Genomic DNA, 5,336 nt, shown 5'->3' with positions numbered 1-5,336 from the left:
ACTCAGGAGTAGGAACTCCTCGTTGTGCAGTGCATTTTCTTTTTAGTATTTAGTGTCTACTATGTTGGAGATTTGCTTGTAGCATATTTTTAATGTTAAGTATGAGGAACCCTGGTCTGTGCAGTGAATTTCTGTCAGCTGCAAGAGTGTTTTGTCACATTTGGTAATATTGTGACGTTTGTTCCTCTGATCAAATTGAAATTCATAAGATGCCCATTCACATAAATGTCAGCTTGCTAAAATGTTTAATCTGGGTCACTGATTTCCCCACAGAAAACTTGGGGTTTTCTCTCACTGGAGACTGTTACATCTCATTTACTTCTCTCTGTGGGTCTTTGTTAGTTCTTTGGTCTTTTGATTTTTTATGGATGTTTTGGCACTTCCTCTGAAAGTGGCCTATTGTTTTACAACAAAAAACGTTCAATTTTAACAATTGGGCACTGGGCACACATGTGAAGTTTATTGCTGAACAATATTAGCAAGGATTTTTAGTTCCTGGTGTCTGTCCTAGTGACTGCATTAGCTTGGTTTCTCTTCCATCTCCAATATTGAATGGATTCTCCTGTTCCAAGTTTGATCTTCTCCCCTTTGACCCTTACATTGTTTCCAGGCCTCTGCTTTATATATATATCCACATGGCTTTCGCTAGTATCATGAATTCTTTGAATTGTAATAAAATCTGACAAAAGACAGAATAACAATGTGTTCAATAATTTGGTTTCTTATACAATCTGACTTTAAATCACTATGGTTATATCTCAGTACAATCTGAGGAGATTATTAATAAAGTCAGCTTTAGATTAACAGAAGAATAACAACATCCACAATAAAATTTGTGATGGAGCAAAATTTATTATTTCTGAGGTTGAAATATTGTCAAAGGTTTTCAGTACCTCTTCAAATTTGTCTGTTGTTTGTTTTAGCCTTTGGCAAGCAATAATGTCATCTGCTCTCCTCCCTGTTGTTTACAGAAGTATAGGAGCAATTTACTGCAGATGCTGGAATCTGAATTGACAACAAAAAAAAAATGTTGGAGATCACAGCAGGTCAAGCAGCATCCATGGAGAGACAGCAATTTAACTTTGAGTTTAGATGACTCTTCATCAGAACTGAAACAAGACAGAATGTGTGATTAGCTCACATCCATTTTTAGCAAAAGGGCTTTGAACTTGTCCAAGTTACAAGATGAGAACTTAATTATCAACTTTTAAATAACAGCAAGGACCCATTCTGCAGAGACCCACTTTCACTTTAACAACATCAAAGTGGTTGCAAATTATCGAAGCTGCTAATATAATAAACAGACATACCTTGAAAGTGGGAAGACAACTCTCTCCAACCTGTTCCAACTAAGTTCACGTGAGAAACAATCTTCTGGAAATTCAAGCACAAGACCCCTTGCAGTTTACTAAGAATCCTTTCCTTTATAAGACTACCTTCAATGAAAGCAGCAATTTATTTCAGAAACTATAAGCCTACTGTAAAAGGCACTGAGATAATCTTAAATTGTAATTGTACTGTTCTATATTTATATTTGTCTAGTCTCTGTATATGTGATAGTGTGTAAGAGATGAGCGAGTGAGACGTTTGTGGTTTAGGTATCCAGGGCAAGTGTATGATATTAAATAACCTTCTTTATTTAAGGAATTACAAAAAACGTGCAACTGGATTCATTTAAATTGGAACAATCATTCCCCAGATAAGAAAACATATACCAGTCACACAGAAGCATATTAATTATGGGTAATAAAAAGGGACATAAATATTGTCCATGGCACAATGACATGCTGAATCTGTGCTGCATTTTTCAAGGGAAATATACACACTTCTAAGACAAGGAATGGTGTCTAGACCTGCAAACAGTTCTTTATATGTGGTCTAGCCAGGGCTTTGTACAGCTATAACAAAGATTTGTTCCTTTTACATTCTAGGAGTCTAGTTTTAAAGGTTAACATTCTGAGAGACTTTTTTTTTGTGCTTGACTGCTATATTTTCATAAATTGTGTACGTTATCCATAAATCTCTTTGCACCTCTCACTATTCTTATTTTTTTCACTATTGAAGCAAGGTTTTGATCTATTCTTTCTCTGGTCCAAAATCGATGACTGTTTGTTGGATATTTTCTATTTATTTCAATAAAGAAAAATCTTTGCCTAGATTTTCTGCTGGCCAGGCAGCTATTATTCCAGAATAGATGAGAATTGTAATCAGGGACATGGGGGAGTTCCTGTCACAGCAGACTCTAAAAGGAGTCTGCTGGGGAAATTGAAGATTCCTTGGGACTGTTCTTCTATTGCTGGAAACCTCTGAAACTGCCTGTTTAAATTAGAGAATTGGGAGCATTCCATTAAGTAAAAAATGTTTTATCTAACTCCTGAGTAACTACCCAACAGACCCCACACTTATCTCACACACACCCAACTAGATCTTCCCCAGACTATAGACACTTTCATAGCCTAACATTCCCCAATTGGACAATACCCTACTTTCCCAACTGGACCCAATTTCCACACAACCATAAGACCATAAGGAAATGTACTGAGAGCATTAGATATGATTTTGAAATTAAACAGAATTTACTAAAAGAAACTCCAAGTGTAATCTTTCAAATGCAATTTTTCTTAATATGACATAGTTACATTTTAATACACATGAACCTCTTTGCAGACAGGAGGAACATGTTCACACATTGGGAATTTTTGTTCAGTTTAAACAGGCATATTGAGTATTTGAACATCAGGCTGAATCCATAGGCACCACATCACATCCAATCCAGTACAGATAGCAGAGGCAAATGTTTCTACAATTGTGCTGTAGCCAATTGAATGTCAGTACCTCTGCTAAAGTTACACCTTGACATTAATTGTTAGCACGGTCCCGAGAGTGGTTAAAACCAGCCAAAAGAACCAACAGTGTAGGTGAAGCGATCCACCTTATGCTGACAGAGTTAAGCTCAGAACTTCAGGAGCAATATACTGTTCAGTCCAACATCAATCTGTCCTGAGTGGGCTGTTGGCAGAGACCATAGGTTTTTGTTTGGTTATGTTGTTGAAGGATACTTGATGATGCATCTCTGATCAACCTCAAATGCCACTTATTGGCATTAAGCAGCTGGCAGTGAGGATGGCAAGTCAGATGGTGAAAAATGCATTTTCATTTTGGCAGTGATGAAGGGCTCTTTCCCAAAACATCGATTCTCCTGCTCCTCAGATGCTGCCTGATCTGCTATGCTTTTCAAGCACCCTGTTCTTGACTCTGAGCTCTAGTTCTCAACTTATTTTCTTGGCAGCCAGTTTGTTCTGAGAACATATCCCTTTACACCTAGTAAACAAGTCTGCATCCCAGTAGTGTCCTTTTATACTCGTTTGAGTAACCAATGAACCAGATTAACTAATTAGCCAATTAACAACCCTTTAAAGGGGCAGTGTATCAAAAAATCTTTAAAGGAAATAAGACCATAAGACATAGGATTGGAAGTAAGGCCATTCGGCCCATCGAGTCCACTCCGCCATTCAATCATTGCTGATGGGCATTTCAACGCCACTTACCCACACTCTCCCCATATCCCTAATTCCTTGTGAGATTAAGAATTTATCAATCTCTGCCTTGAAGCCATTTAATGTCCCAGCCTCCACTGCGCTCCATGGCAATGAATTCCACAGGTCCACCACTCTCTGTCTGAAGAAATGTCTCATTTCCGTTCTAAATTGACCCCCTATAATTCTCAGGCTGTGCCTACAAGTCCTAGTATCCCCGCCTGAGAGAAACAATTTCCAGCACCTAAGACATGCACTATCTTGTAAGTTTTTATTAGATCTCCTCCCAACCTTCTGAACTCTAATGAATGCAATCCCAAGATCCTCAGCCGTTCATCGTATGTTAAGCCTACCATTCCAGGGATCATCCGTGTGAATCTCCACTGGAGAGGTTCCAGTGCCAGTATGTCCTTCCTGAGGTGTGGGGCCCAAAACTGGATGTCGTATTCTAAATGGGGCCTAACCAGATCTTTATAAAGTTTTAGTAGCTTTTACATTCCAGTTCTCTTGAAATAAATGACAACATTTGTTTTCTTAACCACGGACTCAACCTGCAAGTCAATCTTTAGAGAATCTTGTACTAGCACTCCCAGATCCCTTTGTACTTTGGCTTTATCAATTTTCTCACCGTTTATAAAATAGTCCATGCCTGTGTTATTTTTTCCAAAGTGCAAGATCTCATTTGCTCGCATTGAATTTCATCAGCCATTTCTTGGACCACTCTCCTAAACTGTCTAAATCTTTCTGCAGCCTCCCCATCTCCTCAGTACTACCTGCTGGTCCACCTAACTTCGCATCATTGGTGAACTTCGCCAGAATGCCCCCAGTCTCTTCATCCAGATCATTTATGTACAAAGTGAACTGCTGGGACCCCAACATTGAACCCTGCGGGACACCACTTGTCACCAGCTGACATTCCGAAAAAGAACCTTTTATCCCAACTCTCTGCCTCTGTCAGACAACCAACCCTCAGTTCATGCCAGTAGCTTGCCTTGAACACCACGGTCCCTCACCTTACTCAGCAGCCTCCCATGAGGCACCTCATCAAATCACAGCCCACCTGATGGACTCAACTCTTCTCCCCTAAGTGGACTCAACCCACACAAGCCCCCACCATTTGCACTAAACCAGGCTTTGCTAAACCTGCCACCTTTCACCTCACTTACCTGGCAACCCTACCTCCTAGCCACCTGATGCATTACTAACATGACACATTATCCTCTGCTTACTTAGACCCAACTAAACTGGCATCCTGTTCACCCAGCATGCTACCCCCTCCTTCTCTGGCATTCTACTCCCTACTCAACTGGCTTCCAACCCCTGGTAACTACCCCTTACCGACTTTACATCCAAACCCTGGCATCCTACTACATAGTCATCTGTCGTCCAACCCCTTGGACCCTATCTTTCCTGGCTGGCGCTCCTTCCAACTGAAGTCCTACTTACCTGGCAACCTATCCCCCACCCTAACATCACACTTACTTTATGTATTCAGAGTTTGTCAGCAGCTGTCCATGTAGTTATAAGGACCTTTAACATTCAGAACAGGGCAGTGCTGTGAGAAGGATATGTAGTCATTGGAACCAGGTGAAACTTGTTGACAAGGTGATCTATGATTGGTGTTGTTAACCTGGGCCAATTCAGAAAACCCTGGCTGACCAATATCAACAGGAGTCAGTGGAGTGCATTATTTCTCCCTCCAATTCTATTTTGATTTAGTCCCTACCCTCCCCTTCACTGTTTTGATCACACAGCACGGTCCCTTGATGTGAAGGGCAGTGCTTGTCACTGGCCACCCGG

At 40.4% G+C, this 5,336-nt stretch overlaps 1 long non-coding RNA gene across 3 annotated transcripts in view; it reads right to left on the bottom strand.

Moving 5' to 3' along the window:
• Positions 1-217: 217 nt before the first annotated feature.
• LOC122562045 overlaps positions 218-5,336 on the bottom strand; it is a 36,021-nt gene continuing 30,902 nt past the window's right edge. The window contains exons 1-3 of one of the 3 annotated variants that reach the window (XR_006315193.1): positions 5,019-5,225; positions 894-1,005; positions 218-679 (exon numbers count right to left, since the gene is read on the bottom strand). This is a non-coding gene — a long non-coding RNA (uncharacterized LOC122562045). Of the gene's footprint in view, positions 680-893; positions 1,006-1,310; positions 3,426-5,018; positions 5,226-5,336 lie in introns of those variants that run through there. The other 2 variants (XR_006315194.1, XR_006315195.1) reach the window with 2 other exon arrangements.

Source organism: Chiloscyllium plagiosum, chromosome 24, assembly GCF_004010195.1.
Source record: "Chiloscyllium plagiosum isolate BGI_BamShark_2017 chromosome 24, ASM401019v2, whole genome shotgun sequence".
Classification (NCBI taxonomy): domain Eukaryota; kingdom Metazoa; phylum Chordata; class Chondrichthyes; order Orectolobiformes; family Hemiscylliidae; genus Chiloscyllium; species Chiloscyllium plagiosum.
This window is presented reverse-complemented; position numbering and strand designations above follow the sequence as displayed.